This window comes from Meleagris gallopavo, chromosome 1, assembly GCF_905368555.1.
Source record: "Meleagris gallopavo chromosome 1, MGAL_WU_HG_1.1, whole genome shotgun sequence".
Classification (NCBI taxonomy): domain Eukaryota; kingdom Metazoa; phylum Chordata; class Aves; order Galliformes; family Phasianidae; genus Meleagris; species Meleagris gallopavo.
Genome location: NC_139404.1, coordinates 25,876,401 through 25,890,289, shown reverse-complemented (window position 1 = coordinate 25,890,289; position 13,889 = coordinate 25,876,401). Strand labels below are relative to the sequence as shown.

Below are 13,889 nucleotides of genomic sequence, written 5' to 3'. Positions count from 1 at the left end.
CATATCCAAGGACTGCAGCTGCACGGTGTGCCTGAGCAGAAATGGGCAACGTCATCTTGGTTCTTTGAGGTCCCTGCACAATTGGTTGATAGAGAAAAGGATCAGCTGTTCTCTACGATCCTCCAGCTCTTCATAAGACCCATCAAACAGAATACACTGCTTGACACTGTGAAGGAGATCTGATTACTTCACCTGGATCTCTCTACGGGGAAGTCAGCCTAGTGTAAATCATTTTTACTTCTCCCACTGGCAGGAAGTACTCATAATTTTTCTTAAGATTAAGTTAGGTGTAGGATCTTTTTTCAGTGTATTCCTAGTACAGTGATCAGGTGAACTGTTGAATGGATTCCACCCAGATTCTGGATTGGTAGAAATCCTGGCTGTAATTTGTTTGAGAATTGAGAATATTAGAAACTGTTGTAACGTCTGGATTTTCTTTGTTTTGTGGTGAAGATCTGACAGATATCTTCTGTTTGTTGTAATTTCTGTCTGATGTCTCCCAGTGCCCTACGGTACTCCATTGCTACTATGTGTGCGTTAAAGTACCACACAAGAGGTGCCATGTGAAAATACTGCTATTTGCTTCAGTTAGGTCTGTCCTTACAAATATTGAAAAGTGGCATTGATTTTGGAATTTAGCGTGTTTATTACCAGTTCCAGTTTTTTCCCCTTAGCTCTGTAAAAGACCATCTTTTTCCCTTTTTTGCTCATGCTCACTGAAAGATTAAACATCCTTTTTTTTTTCTTTTGTCCTTTTCTCTTTCAGATTGATAGAAAATTTTATGAGGTGCATTAAGATGTTTTGCTCTGTCATATGGTTGTTTTGTTTTAAACCTAGCCTTGCACAGGCTGCCCTATAACCTCTAACTGCCCAATCTTGGCTCAAGCTTTCCATAAAAATTTGAGAACAGTGACAGAATTCAGACTTGCATCTTCCATGCACAGTTTTTAAAAGACTGGATGTACGTAGAGAGATACAATTTTATCCATTTGTGTCTGTATTTTGTCTTCATCTTCCACATTTTCCTCCTAAACCTCAGACCTAGTTTAGACACTTGATGTCAGGGCAGCATAAGTGAGTACTGTGGTTTTTTTATTCACAGATTTAATACCCGAACGTATGTATTGGCTCTTTGGTTTATTGAAACAGACAAAGGATCCAAGTCTGTTGCTAAAAGCGGCAAATGTTTCTGTATGGATGTTACACTCCGACTGAGTAGAGATTAGCATCAAGATTTGTAGTGAACAGGCAAAGCAGGATCTTCTAACTTGATTGAGACTTACTTTCCCACCGAAGCCAAGGTAACTGTTGAATTGCCATGTGGAAGTACATCCACATCTTCATCAGATGTTATGCTCTGTCTGTGATACTGATGACTATTGCACATGTTTGCCTTGAAGCCTCTGAGATCCTTTGTTAGGCAATATGCATTAGAGCTTTAATGGCTTGGTGTCACTCTGAATGGCTCTTTCTGTGAATGTGGACTGTCATTCAACTGAAAAAATTTGAAGTTTATACAATTCATTGTTATTTTAATATAATATTTTCTGTTAATTATAACTGAAGTAACTATTAATTTTCACCTACATTTGTTTTTGCTTGGCTTTCTCATCTCCTTCTGGGTTCTTTGAAGCTTTTCTTTATTTCACTGTGGTTGAGAGGGAACTAAAATGCTATCTGGAATGTCTTGTGTATCCTTACTTGGCATGAAAGTAAACTGTTTAGGAACCCAGCAAGGAAGAAGAGTATCTCTTGAGCAATAAGGTGTTATGTACAGTATCAAGATACCTGTGAATTATGCACTATGAAAAATTTCAGTGTCTTCTAAGTAACCTTTCTTTAGAATTCTCAAAATAGTTTTGAAAATGACACGCAAGCTGGAAGCCATGTAAGCTTTCCTTCTAGAGCAGAGCACTGCAGCTCAGGAAGGTGCAGGGTACAGTATGTACCAGCACAGTTTCAGCACAGGGTGTCCTTTGATAATTTGCAGTGCTGCTATTTCTAATGAAATTTCTCTCTGTGTTAGCATCAGCACCAAAGAGAAGAGAGAACAAAGAAAATGTAAGGGGCCCCTGATGAGTACTGCTCTCCCCCGTGGAAATAGCATGGCAGCAATAAAGAGAGCATGTGATAGAATCTCAGTCTTCCCCTTCCCATCTCTTTTCCCTTTTCCACTTAGGGTTGTATGCTTCCATGAAGCCTAAAGAAACAAGTGCCTACTATTCTTCTTTACTTTTGAAAATTGGAACATAACATGAACTAAAAGTAGCGACCACAGGCTATATTTCAGATAATTAACAGAATACTTATATCTAACATGCATGGAGAAAGCAGACTTCTTGAATCCTCCAACAGCAAATAAGCAAACTGTCTTTTAACAGGCATAATTTAGTGACAGCTGTCTCTGGACCTCATGACTTCTTATTCTCAAATCAGTTTGTCCTCAACTACCTTATTTGCTGGCTAATAAGTATTTTGATTGCTTCTGTTTTTAGCCGTTTCATTTCTTACGTTAGCATAGGACCATTGGCAGTATTGCTCTAAATGTCCTTAAGGATAAAGCAGCCTTGGTTTTCTCAGATGTCATTTATTCGTCTTGAAGGCTTGGTCCTTAGGCTTAGGTATGACATATAACCTTGGTACCAATGTTGTAATTGTAAATTGGTTATCTGCCACTCATCTTCTGTTTGAAATTTAACTGTGATTTTTACTTGGACATTATACATTCTGTTTGCTCAGTTGTAAACTGTATGCAATTTCATATGAGGGACTGACTTACGAAGGTGAATAAATTGATGAAATGTTACTGTTGAGCATTGAAATATAGGAGCTTTAAATAGGAGGGCATGGAAGTGATGGTTCCACTTGGTAGTCTGATCACATAGCACAGAATTATAATATTATATACTTAATAGAAATGGAGTACATTGTTACTCTGTTTTGTTAAACATTTTGTATGTTCTATTATCAATCAGCAAAGATTTGAGACCAGATTTTTAATAATTCTGTTAAATAATCTTAAAGAAGCAAAGCTAATTAGCAAGTCACAATAACCACAGAATGTTACAGACTGAAATATATGCAAGCCTAAGTTTCAGATACTGGAAAACCATTAGATGAATACAATAATTCTAGATAACTGAAAACTGCATTTACAAAAGCAAGGAAAAATTAGTCCTAGAATTGCAGAAAATAAACTCAATTTGTTTAAAGTTGTCTGTCTTCCAGTTTAATGACTGTTCTTTTGGCTTCCTTTTGGTTGTCGTGTGAAATATTTTGAGGTGTTTTAAGAGAATATTCTTTTGCACCATTGCCTCCAAGCTTGCTGAGGAACATTGATGGACATGTCATGGGCAAGGGTTGAGAAATCCTTTGTCAGAAGGACACAGATGGACAAGTCCAGGCAAGCCCTGGTCAAAGTTGATGAAATCTGTTGTCTGAAGATTTTGCAAGCCAGGGGCAACGAGAGCCCCCAGGGTGGCAGAAGAAGGATAAGAAGGAGACCAACAACCAAGAGGTTAGGTATCTGACAAGATTCCTCACGACATGAAGCCTGCATGCTGAAGTAGAAGAAAAGGTGTCTGACGTCAGAAGTCTCACAAGCTGATGCCTACATGCTGACCAACTCTCTCCTGGGCCTGCCACCTGAGACCTGCTGCTTCCTCTTGGACTTAAGCAGCCGCTTATTTCTTCTACTTGCTTGCTGCCCAAGGCTGGCCATGCTGCTGCTGCTCTCCCCGCGCTTTTGCCACGGACCATTGGAACGGTGTGCAGCAGGATGCTGCTGGATCCTGGTGGTGACTATCCATGCTTTACTCAGTTCTTGCTTTCTTATCTTTTCTATTGCCTGCCTTCCGTTCCCCATCACCCTAATTCATAATAGTCACCATCCTCCCCTTCCCATCTCCCTGATTAAGATTTGTAATAAACTGGTCGGACCAACATTTGAACCATTGTTTCTTAATCTCACATTGGGTATACAGGAACCTCATCTTCCTCCTGTAAATTGGAGAGAGACAGTGTGCCTGTTTCTATCTCAGTTGCTTGTTCCCTGTAAGAGGTGGACTGAGCTGTGCTGGTGCTGTTGCTCCGGAGCATGTTTGGTGCTACCTCCCACGCTGCTTTCTTTGAGTAGTCATGATAAGTGTGTCGGTTAACTCTAACTCATCTTGCTATCAACTCGTACAGGCTTAATATTTAAAAAAGAAATAAATTGATTCAGAGAGACTTAACGTCACGCTCCAGGTAGAAACACTATGTCATGAGTAAAAGAAAATAGAGGTCTAGTTTAAACCGAGCAGCTGTGCATTTCTTTGTGTGTTTAGTCTCTCCTACCCCCATTCTTCAGGTTGCATTTCAGGTGAGAGTTCTGTTTATAGCAGATTACTTTCCAAATGTTGCCATCCCATGCAAGAAGCTGGAGCTTCATGAAGGTAAGCTGCTCTGGGCAGATTCCTAAGCAGTCTCACTTTCTCTTATCCTGTAACTTTCTTGCTAGTAGCATTAAAATGAGCATGTACTGAGAGGGAATGAGATGGGACTTGTCCTCTGGCAGGAAGTCCTTTCCGTTTTCACCTCCTTTCTGTCTAAAGGGCTTTAGCATTCATTCATAAATGACTCCTAGTTGGTACCTGACAGAATGATGTTTTCAGACTTAATAAGGCCTGACTTGTATTTTATATTAAAATTTTTAACTGTACAACCATGGTCTTTAACTTTATGCCAGCCTTCTGTAATCATCCTATATTATAAACTGAATTCACCGAAGTCAGTCATTTTAATCTATCACTTGTAGGAACATAGGTAAAACTCAGAGGCATCAAAATATTTGAAATTCTCATTGTTTTCATGTTTTTAAAAACTTTTTCCATAGGCTCAAGACTTTGAATATATATTTTTGAACTTAAGTTGATCTCTCAGGTTGGTTTTTTTAACATGAAATTCTTGGAATTAAATGGGATATATGAAAGCTGATAGAAAAATAGTTGTATTCAGAGAACTGACAACGCTACTGTGAGTATCATTTGTACCCATTTTATTGGTCTAAGCTAGAAGGTTATAAATTAGTAAAGAAATCATTCTTAAAAGAGATCTGGCATATTTAGAATCCTATTGGCTTGTAATCTTGTATCTACGTGGAGCTCTTTGCCATAGCTGTGAAATATTTTACATTAGAAAGTCTGTGACTACTGGGTGCTGTGGACAGCAAAAAGGAGAAACTTCAAGGGTTTTTGAGAAAGTACTCCCTTGACATTAAATATCATACTTTACTTTTTCCCAGATGTTCTTGTGCTCTTGTCTCCTGCAGCTGCCTATAAACTCCAGCACCTTAGTGCCATTGCAGTTTTCTATTTTTGTTGTAAATCTCTTTGTTCAGTAAGAACCTGTAGCGTTCCTTCATCCTGCTGAACATAATGGTAAAGAATATGAACCGAAGGAATGAAAGCAGGAAAGCTGTCACTGGTATCATGTGAAAGCTAGCCTTCTTTCTGAAGGACATATGAAAGGAGGAGCAACATCTGAAGGGACTGGAAGTAGAAAAGAAATACGAAGAGTCATCAGCAGGAGGATCTCAGAAATAATTCAGTAAATTTAAAATAATAGAATGCAAAATGAATGCAAGAGAAAGTAGAGATTGAGAGAAATTAGAATGCAAGAGAAAGTAGAGATTGAGAGAAAGTGTAGAAGTTGAGATTACTAATATGAGCAGCATGGAAGGAATTAAAATTGAATTTTTCAGCAGATGTTGTGAAACCTCCTCAATTTTTTAGCCTTTGTATAAATTGTGTGCATCAATTCTGGTATTTCTTGAACTCCACTCAGTTATTTCAGCATGCTGAATTGATGAAAGTGCTCTTTATTGTTCTACTTTGGTGGTGTTAGCTTTTTGCTGATGTGTGCTGCTATGGAACAGTCCAACAAACATACAGTCCTGTAGACATTGAAGCCGTATCAAGAAAGGTAGCAGGATGAGAATGAAGAATAATAAAAGGCTGTACTCCTCAGTGAGATAAACTTAAGGTGCAGTGGGACTATACCCAGAGTGACCCACAGAACTGTTGTGTTGAGATTTGCTGTTGTAGCTGTCATGTAAGTAATTGCTTACAGTTTCAGGTTTTCAGATTCCAGAAGGACAAATAAGACTGTTGCAAGATGGGAGAGATTTTTTGGGATTGTATTAAGATTGTATAAAAAAACGTAGAGTGTTTTCCCAGGATAAAAATTCATCAATCTTTGATTATAGTTTAAGGCACTGACATTTGTGTTCCACTTATGTCATTCTCTTGAAGATTTAATTTGCTATAAAAATCTGCTTGTGTTAAGAAGAGAATCTTAATTTTTTTTTCAAATGTTACATACTGTAGAGAATTCACACCTCAGTACCACAGATAGTATTTTTGATAGTGATGTAAGTTGTCAAGGGGATATGATAAATGTTTCTCTGGAAGAATGATGGATATTTGCTGTTTGGTTAAAAAACACTGGCCTGTGATTTTTCTGTGAGTAGGGAATACGAAAACAAATTAAGTAGGGTGTCACGTTTGTAACAGGCAACTTGCACACCTGCAGCTTCATGGATGTCTGTATCTAGATGTGCAGCCTCTTGCAGATCCTCTGGCAAAATACAGTGCATGGTGCACTACAGTAGGTAGAATTTTGGGTTGCACTTGGAAGTGTATGCTGTTACATTGATGATGATGTTTTCTTGACTAGTGGGCATGGTGGTGGTGACTTGATGGTTGGACCAGATGGTTTTATTGGTCTTTTCCAACCTTTATGATTCTATGATTTCCATGAAGGAAAGTTGTTATATTCAAGGTTTGAGTTAAGAAGTCTTTGTAAAGAGATTTGTATTCCAAAATCAATTTTAGTTTCAAGCTTTCAAGGATTGAGCAAAAACTTTTCAAGTTGTTGATGACAAAATACTTAATCATCGTGATTTGGAGCTAGCCTGGAAACATGTCAGTGTTACATGTGAGTTTTAATTCTTAAGAGTAAATATTTTTGTCTGCAGTTTTTCTTTCAGCACTCTTCCTATAGATTTATAGTCCACTAATTTATTTCTCTGCTGCTTTCGTGACTTTTTTTCTTTTGTCCATCTGCTATCCCTGAGATCTTTGATCATTCTGGCAAAGAAGATAACCTTAGATAATGTCTGCCTGGGAGTCCTGCTTGCAGTTTATTAGCAGGCCCAAATGGTGCTTTGTTCACCAAATGTGAGCCCAAGTACCAGCTCTCTGCTGATGTTCTTGCTCTTTGATTTTCAGGAAATGTGGAACTTTTATTCCAAAAACTCTTTAAATTATTTGTTCTTAGTGAAGTGCTGGCGCTTTGGTTTGTAGAAACCTTTGCATACAGTAGTGATTAAATAGTCTTATTTCCCCTTTTCACATGGAAAGGCAGAGAGAGAAGATGGGGAATGTGTGTGGGGGGGTTCTGCTTGTGGTGGTAGTGGTCTGACTCTGCCTGTCCCATCTTAAGATGCAGTCCTGTGAACATTGATGTACCTTGAAAAGTCACTTACGTCCTTGAGTGGTCACTCTATCTGCAAGGACAGTCTTCTTACAAACAGCTGTCAAAATGGGAGTTGCTAAATTGGGAAGTATTTAAGGGAAATATTTAAACATAGGCTTCAAACTCTCTTATGTATTACTAAGAATCCTGAGGTTGTGGCAGCATGCTGAAGGCCAGCATGGTGTTTATGTAGATGCAGCCTGGAATGCATCTGAAGAAAAGAGCTTCTGTGCAATTTCACTTGGGTAGCTGAATTTCATGTTTATTGTAAGTTTTCATGCTTAAAGTATTTAGTGCATATCATTTTTTTTTTTTCTGTGTGGGGCCAACCACTTTATTAGTCCCTTCCAAACCATATTTCTGCTGGCATGCAGATCACAGCAAGTCATCAGTGTTTCAGACTCAGCACTTCTCCCATTTCTTGGTGATACCTCACATGTTACTGCACCCCCTACCTTTTCACATGCAGTACAATTGTACCCTGCCCTTTTTATCTGTGCTAAAATTGAAAAAATACTGGCTTGAAAATTCTATATGTGTTGCGTATTGCAATGGTGTCTGAACTACTACACTGTGAAATTGTCAAAAGATTTACTGAGTGTTTTAGGCATTTCCTTAAATATTTTTCATAAGGTACCAAAAGAAAATTCTTTGTTCTCCGCACTTGTGAGGGATTTATTTCTATCTGATGTAAATAAGTCATACACATGCACTTATTTTGTTGTTAAATTTTAAGGTTTTTTTTTCTATTTCAAAAAAAAAAAAAGAACAGCAGGAGTTTTGCTTTTTGGAAGGGAATTATGTTGATCAAAATGTTTACTTCTGATATTTGCTTTTTGTAGTCTTTCTACTTTTTTCTTGCAAAATAGCAAATAAAGTAGATTCTGAAATCAGTACAAGACTGCAGTTTTGATATGAAGAGATCAAATAGCTTCAAAGCACACTTTCTCTTCATAGCAGTGGTAGTATTGAATTGTTAAATTGCTGTTTGAGAAGGAAGTTACACTGAATAGTTTTGTATTACAGCAAAATAAGTTAGAAACAAGATTTCAGATTGCAGACCACTTAGTATTTTAAGTTGGTTTATCACTTTCAAATCAAATCTTCAAATTGTAGAACCATGATCATTTCTTCTAAGTTTTTTTATGTCTGATTTCTAGCGAACATTAGGAAAACTTTAAAGAGTCATTTACTCTATTATAAATATTTAGCAATAATTAAGATACTGCAGTTGATACATAGATCGATTTCATGTTTGTTATCAAATTCTCAGTTCTCTTTAATATTTTCGTAAATGACTTGGAGGTAGGACTTGAAGTTGTTCTGAGCATGTTTGCTGATGATAATAAATTGGGAGGAGTTGTTGACTTCATTAAGAGTGGAGAGGCCTTACAGAGAGATCTTGATAAACTGGAGAGTTAGACTGTCACCATCTGCGTGATGTTTAGCAATGCCCAGGGAAGGGACAAGACTAGCTATACATACAGACTGAGTGATGAGATGCTGGAGTGCAGCTTTGCTGAAAGAGCAAAGCTCTTTCTTGGTCAATGGCACGAAGCTGGAGAGATTGAGGTTGCATATCAGCAAAAGGTTCTTCAATGAGAAGGTGGTCAGGAACTAGAAAGGGCTCCTCAGGGAAGAAGTCATGGCACTGAGCTTCCCAGAGCTCAAAAAGTATCTGGACGACACTGATTTTTGAGTGATCCTGTACAGAGACAGCAATTGGACTCAGTGATCCTTATGGGTCCCTTCATGAAATCATAGTCATTTAGGTTGGAAAAGATGTTGAAGATCATCAAGTCCAACAGTCAGCCTGAACAGTCATGCCTCATCACTAAACCACGTGCTATAGTGTATTGTGTCCACCTGTCTCTTATTTATCTTCAGGGATGGGGACTACATCACTTGCTTGGGTGACCTGTTCCAATGCTTGACCACCCTACCTAAGAAGAAAATCTTCCCTGTGTCAAATCTAAACTTCTGGTACAACTTGAGTTACTTTCATAGAATCATTTAGGTTAGAAAAGACCTCTAAGATCAAGTTCAACAATTGTTTCCTCTTGCCCTATGTCTGATTTTGATTTAGGGTGCTTACTAGAGGGAGAAAAAAAAAAAAGGAGAAAACACAGCAAGTGAATGGAATTAAATATACATTTTATTCTAGAGCCTCCAAGTTCAGCAAGGTATTTTTCAGCACTTCTTTTCTTGGTTTGAGGAAACCACTTGACTACAGTATAGAATTTTTTTGTCATGAATGATACAGAGGGTGGTGCTAAAATTGGTTCTTCCCACACAAAGACTCTTATACCTGATTTATATTTCTAAAGATGACTGGAGGCTAAATTATGTTTTGTCCAACTCAGTGGGGAAAAAAAAAAAAAAGTGTTTACTTGGATAAATGCATATTGCTTGTGTAAAGCTACAGACTTGTTTGGGAGTCACCTATGGCATTACTGCATTATTACTGCATTATTTGTTTATGCCATTACTGCCGTTACTTAGTGTAAAGGTACATGTGAGTACACACCAGGCTTTTAAATAACAATATTTTTTGGATTGTGGAATTTCAATTGAATTCAAATTTTCTCTGTTATTTTTGGTTGATATTTCTTTGGCTTTGTTGTCTACCTTTTCATTTTGCTCTCCAGTCCTTAACAGTATATATTTAGAACACAGTCGTGGTGTTCCTCTCCTCAGTTCAGAGGAGAGCAGAGAAATATGTGCAAAAATAGTTTGGTTGTACTTCCATGTAGTAATATCCAGTGGGATATAAAGGAATACTCCTTGAATGCTCAGAAGTGTTTATGTTTTTTTCCTTTACGTGAGTTTACTGTCTGAGTCACAGGTAAGTGTGAATGTTAAGATCTGCTAGCCTGCATATAGATGCTTATGGTGCAGAAGAAGGAGAATTACTGAAAGACAGAAAAGCGATGTTGTATTTACATTATATATATAGCATATAGTAATTCTGTGTGATGTAGTAATTATATTCATTATGTTGTACAGTGTATCGAGATGCTATGCAGTGTTAGAGTGTTCTAGAAACCTCCTTGGAAAGCTGTCCTTCAATATCAAGGACGGAGTACTGCTTTTTAAACTTTCAGTGGATATCCAAATTTCTGGGGGGGGGTGGGGTGGGGGCTGTTGGAAGGCAATGCTTCATTCCTTTGAAGCTTCTTCCTGATAGGTGCCATGCTGATGTAAATTTAACTGACCCTAGGAGTGTTGGTCTTTGAGAGCGTATAAGAATAGGATTTATGGTTCTGAGTTAATAAAATATGCTGATGCCACTGTAAGCCCTATTTAGATAGACAGCAGTAATCTCTGTTGAGCGGTATGAAACCGTCCGTCTCTAAGTAGTGGAAACCTAACAGTTCACAGCAAGGTTGTACTACATCCAGAGATGAGAAAAATGTGTCTGAAATCAGAAGAGCATTTAGCTGCATGGTTTTATTTTTTTGTATGATGGTGTTCTTTTTCCCGTTCTGATATTACAATAATGCCAGGTAAACAAGATACCCCGAGAACACAAAAAGTGCTTTTTTAAGTTCATAGCATAACTAATTTTTGCTAGGAACAATATTCCTCTGAATCTACAGTGTGAAGTTTGTGGAATGGGTGTTAAAGGTGGAGCATGCTGTGTATTCATAAAAAAAACCCCAGATGCTCAGTTAAATAGCAGTACATTAAGAAGGCCAGGTTAGTGTGTTGCCACGTTGTGTAGTTTCTCCAGAAGAATACAAAACCGCTGTTTCCAAGTTTTTATCTTTCATGGAGGAAACTGATAGATTTGTGTGTTTGGAAAGATAACTTTGAATTTGTAATTTTGCTATTGTGTTTGAAATATTTGACATTTAAATACGTCGTTGTATTTACATATGTTGCATTTTCATTACAGCTAATCCTCTTGAAACTTGGTTGGCAGATGCCTTAAGCAGTTCTGTAAAATTGGGACAGATACAGTATTCTGCAACCTTGGAATTTAATTGCAAATAAAAAAAACCACTTTATAATTGCATTTTCCCACTTTTTCAGTTTCCCACTTGCAAAATTAAGGCAGCTTATTAAAAGAATCTCTGTATATAAACAATAAAGAAATATATTTTAGAAGGGAGAGTAATATCTGAAAATTCACTGGTTGGTACCTTGTTTTAATATACAATATTAGTATTCTATTTTTTATTTGCTGTGAACATAAGGATTACCTCTGCGTGCTACTTAATATATTAAATAAGTCCGAGGGTGGAAACCATCCACTCTGCAGTCTGAGGCAGATACCTTTTTACAAAAGGCAACAGTTTTCAATATGTTGACTAAGCAGTTGGTTTATTATTTGAAAGGAGGGTAGAATAAGAAAAACAAATATCCTCAACATTTTTCCAGCACTCCTTCCTAGCTTTTGATGGTAAAAATTATAGCTAAATACAACTCGGTATATAAGTGAAGTAACTAACTTAACAAGTACCCTTATTAAGAAAAAAGTTGTTCTTGCAGCCTTCCCCATCTCGTGACTCACCTACTAGTGACTGGCTTTGTCCACTCACACACCAAACACTTCACGGGTGCAGTTCAGTGGGGTGGTGGACTTGCTGCTTCTTGTGCAGGTGAGAGCGGTGTGCTCATCAGGGAGCATGGGGCAGCGATTGCATCCTACTGAGATTCTTGGTAGGTGTTTGTGTCTGATTTTAGTATTGCACAGTGGTAAGTAAAGAAGGTGGTCCAAAATCTAATTGCTGACCAGTTGCTTCCCATTCCCTGTGTGGCTCAGGGCCTGTTCCTTGTGCATCTTTTATTTTCTTTTAATCTACTTATAAGTAGCTCCTCTGAAATACCTGTATTCCCTGGCAGGAGTGTAGGTAGCCCTCCAAGCTGCTGACACAGCATCTTTTCGGTAAGTGCGTTCTTGCAAATCTTTTGCGTGCGTTTTCTCCTACATTGCTGGATTTGGAGAAACTGTTTCTGTAAATGCTCCGGGAACATCAGGCACTCAATCGTGTGGGTTTTTTTAATTTAACGTTCTCCTCCCTGTCTGTGCCACCTCCTCTCCTGGTCTCCCAGCCATGCATGGGGCCATGATCAGTTACATCTGAATGTCTGAGGGCTGCGTGCAGCCAGCTCTGTTTTCCATTCTGTTCACACCACACAGTTTGTGTTTATAAGTCTCTTCACCATTTATTCTGCATATGTTTCTCATGCGTTTTGCCGTCCTGAATTACCCAGTCTCTTGCTTTCCACCTTCTGGCAGAGAATTGGCTGTCTGTTCATGGTGGTGTTTTAAGAGTGAGAATGCCTGTGTGCTTGTTGCTGCTTCTATGAGCCAACCCCAAAAACACCATATCTGATCCCAACATGTGTAATTTCTTTAAAGAAGGCCAAGATCGCCAAGGGATAACCGAGCCCTGGGCTTCATGGAGATCAAAGAGCCTTCCCTGGGCCTTCTCATTGCACCACTGACAGGAGTGACAGCAGCCTTTATGAGGCTTATTCCACCTTTTTCCCTGTCTCCCTGCGGCTCGGAGGTTAGTGCTGGGCAGGGGACGTGTCCCCCTCCCGGGCAGGGCAGCCCTGCGGGGACGCCTGCGGCCGCACTGAGCTGCCTGTGCCTGAGGTGGGACCTGGGGAGGGCAGCAGATGAAGAGCAGGCAATTAAAGGGCTTAGTTAGAGAAGACACGGAGTTAATGCCGTGTGCTGCTCATCTGAGATTTTCATAAACTCATCTGTAGGATAGAGTGAATCGAGAAGTAGATGAAGGTTATCGTAATTTTGACACGAACACTTAAATGGCTAATCTGTTTCTAAATGGCTCTGTTTTTAATCTCAAGCCTCTTTACATGGCTGAGCTGCCTCCTTTTTTTTCCTCCAATTTGACTTTGTTTTGTATGAAATATTTCGATCAGATTGCTGTAGCGCTGAGCTGTCATGTAAATATGTTCTGTCAAGTATATAATACACATTTTGAAATTTGTCTAAATATTTATGCTCTTGAGGGGATCACTGTAGGTCTCAACAGACAGCTACAACCTAGCGAGTAAATAAATTGTATTCCTTTTTTTTTTTTAACTGCATTGTTTTTGCAGTAAATTGTAACTGCTTAAAGGGATACTTGGATCTCACAAATTTTTGCAAGATAGCTTTATTATCCTCTTGAGAAAAAAATGCATCCTTTCTTTCAGCAGTGCGGGGAAATGCATATGTGCATATATGTATGCTTGGAAAAGCTAGTTTTTCTTCTAAAAACTGAAGAACAAAACCCCAGTGAATGAGTTTACTTTTGCTGCAGCATTTAAAATGATCATTAGGAGTATTGTGAAGCAACTTTACTATTACTTAAGTTTATTTCCCATATGTTCTCCATGGATTATTTTTTTATTT

The 13,889-nt window shown here is 38.4% G+C and overlaps 1 protein-coding gene across 10 annotated transcripts in view; it reads left to right on the top strand.

Annotated features, from left to right (window-relative positions):
• The window catches only part of FOXP2 (forkhead box P2), a 410,750-nt gene that overhangs the window by 42,881 nt on the left and 353,980 nt on the right, over window positions 1-13,889 (top strand). Inside the window, exon 1 of one of the 10 annotated variants that reach the window (XM_085219215.1) lies at window positions 3,422-3,518. The exons of the other annotated variants lie outside the window; for them this stretch is intronic. The gene's annotated coding sequence lies outside the window, so the exon portion shown is untranslated. Of the gene's footprint in view, window positions 1-3,421; window positions 3,519-13,889 lie in introns of those variants that run through there. 10 annotated transcript variants of the gene reach the window in all.